This window comes from Bubalus bubalis, chromosome 21, assembly GCF_019923935.1.
Source record: "Bubalus bubalis isolate 160015118507 breed Murrah chromosome 21, NDDB_SH_1, whole genome shotgun sequence".
NCBI classification, from domain to species: Eukaryota; Metazoa; Chordata; class Mammalia; order Artiodactyla; family Bovidae; genus Bubalus; species Bubalus bubalis.
In genome coordinates, this window is record NC_059177.1 from 43,056,290 (window position 1) to 43,059,357 (window position 3,068).

Sequence of the window (3,068 nt, forward strand, 5' to 3'; positions counted from 1 at the left end):
TGAACTGTTCCCTGTGCTCAGGAAACAAGACTGGCCCAAATGCTTCCATTTTTCAACCTGAATCTACTTCATCTTAAGCCAAACTGGGAAGAGTGTCTTTTATTCTCCCTCTTGAGCCCAAACCTCCCTTGAATGTCTAGAAAGGAAACTGGGGGCTTCACATCCTGACCCCAGCAGGTGTCACTGCTCAAACGGCTGAGAAGCTACACGAAGAGGAGGTCACAGTAAGTGACCCTAAAGGCCAAGATGCCAAGGCCCCAACAGTACCCCATGATTTGGGCAATGAACTGCTTTAGGACCTGGCCCTCCTGTGTGAGGTCAGGCCACCGTCGCATCTTGCAGGGATGCAGGGTGAGGCCATTCCCACTGGTCTCCCTGCCTCCAAACAGTCCTCCAACTCAGCTAGCCCAGTGGTCACCAGTGTCATCCTTTGAAATTCCAATCTGACCACAGCCCAGCCCCATCCCCACCCCATTTTAAAATCCTTCAGGAGCTCCTGACACCACATGGAGAGCACCCAGGGTATCTGGATGCCCAGGAAGGTCTCTATTTCCTGGTTTCTCATGTCAGCCTTACCTTTGCCCACCATGGACTATAGCCCAGCATGCCCCTTCCTTGCATGCCCCAAGCTCTCCCTCCTTCTGGGCTCAGCAACAGCCATATGCCATACCCTACTCTAACGTACACCTCGTCGTATGTTCACCAGGGCCACTATGTGGGCTCTGTAGGGGCCTGGCGGGACAAAGGCCCAGCAGGCTGGGAGGGACTGGAGGACCCTATTATCTTTCTGCAGCTGGAGACTTGCAGAGGAGTCCAGCAGCAAGGCACCATTTTACCCATATCCACAGTGACCATTTTGGTTTGTTTTGCTTTGTCTTCCCTTATATTGTTTCTTTGAGTAGTACATGAGCAGGACTAAATCTGTAAGCAGTACCAAGAAAGAAGCAATGACAAGGGACACTGTGCCCAGCCCTCCATCTCTGGTTTCCTGTCTCAGAAGGGGCCCCTCTTACCAGCTGATGCATTCCACCTGAGAGACTCTGCAAAATAAGCACCGTGTGTAATCTTGAGAAATAGAGCCTGGCATACTATATGCGCAGTCCCACTTTTTGCTGATTTTCCTAATTACATTGAGGGCAATGTGACTTTTGATATAAGAATGAGAGACTGTAAGCCTGATATTTGAGATCTGGTTACATCTGGCTGAGAGAATAAAATCAAAAGTGCCCTGCTTTAAACATGCCCTGATTTCTCCAAACATCCAATGAACCTCAGAGGTCTTGCTGGAACCGGCGGTAGCAAGGCTACAAAGCTTCCGTGACCCCTCATGAGCAGTGCTCACAGTCCTAGGAAAACTTCCAGTTTCCAAGGCGCAAAATGGTCAAGCAAGCAATTCACAAATGAGCTCACTGCTGAGGAAAAGGTCATCCCTTTGTCCCAAAGGCCAGCAATGCAACTGGAAAAGACTCTGTGCCAGAAGGGGGAGGCAGGGGAAGTGAGCCAGACACTACCTGAGTCTGTCCACGTCTCTGGCCTGGTCTTGCCACCCTGCAGCCTCTTTGGCTATAAGACATCTCTCTGTCCCTGCATTGGAGCAACTTACTGGGCCCACGGACATCTGCCAGCTCCCATTCTGGGCAAACTATGCCAAGCAAGAGGGTACGAAGTGCGGCTTCTTCTCACGGACTGCAACTTAACAAGCCCCAGACATCCTCCCATTGTTCTGGCTCATTTGGCCTGGCTGGGACAAAGAGTTCCTGTGACTTTTGGAGGAGTGGGGTGTACCCTGGTCCTATGTATTCAGCTTTGGCTTTGTCCAGAGGGTTTGAAATCTTAGGGAACCAGTTACCATGCCGATTCCCCAGGGTCCAGCACCCTCAGAGTCTGTCTCAGTAGGTCTGGGGTGGCCCTGGAACCTGCATTTTTAATAAGCTCCTAGGTGATATGAGGGCTTCCCTGGTGGCTCAGCTGGTAAAGAATCCACCTGCAATGCAGGAGACCTGGGTTTGATCCCTTGGTTGGGAAGATCCCCTGGAAAAGGAAAAGGCTCTACCCACTCCAGTATTCTAGCCTGGAGAATTCCATGGACTGTATAGTCCATGAGGTCACAAAGAGTCGGACACGACTGAGTGACTTTCACTCTGAATGACCTAGGTGATATGAGGACCAGATTTTTCTTTCGTTATTTACTGGGGATCAAATTTTTCACCCACACTCCTATACCCTCCTAGATGAGAAGAGTTGTAGCATGGTGTACACCATCACCTACTAACTGGGGGACCTTGAGCAGCTCACCAGCCTTCAGTCTCCTTATGTGTAAAATGGAGTTAAAAAAGAATCAACCTCCTGGAGGAAGTTTAAATAAGATAATGCACTTAAAACACTATGTGACCGACCACCTCAAAAGCCCTAAACAAATGGAGGGGTTATTTTTATTAATAAGACTTGTTTCATTAAAGGGTAAGCCAGTCAAGCCTTTGGGTATATGTACCCAGTTATTTAAGGCTCTCAGTTATTTAGAATGAATTTCTGCCATACAAGGAATCAGGCCAAGTTTCCAATTCTTTTTCATTCACCACAGCAAGTATTTTGGCATATTTGAGTCTTGAGAAATGGAGATGTCTCTACTTCCAGTCCTTGCTATCTTCTCATCCTCATCAACACTCCTTTCTTACCTCAAACAAACATGCTCTCTAGTGCCCTTCATCCTGTCCCTGTGGGTTGGAAGGGGCAGGGAGGGGGGTGCAGAAGGGAGCTCCTCCAGTTCAGCCACCCTGGCTCCCATCTCTGCCTCAGGTTGCACAAGGCAAGTGTAAAGGGCAGATGCAAAACCAGGGGGAAAAAGAAGGACAAAATGGAGGTCACATCTCTCTTCCCTCCCAGAAAAAGTACAAGGGCAGGGGCGTGTGTGGGTGAGAGAGGTCACACCTGTATCAGTTACCAAGTCTTCACCATGGCCCACAAAGCTCTGACAAAATAGTTCTTGGCTTTCACTTACCTTTCCAACTCCACTTTCAACCGGGTACACTCTGCAGTCACACGGCTTAGCTCCTTGTTCATGCTCTCGC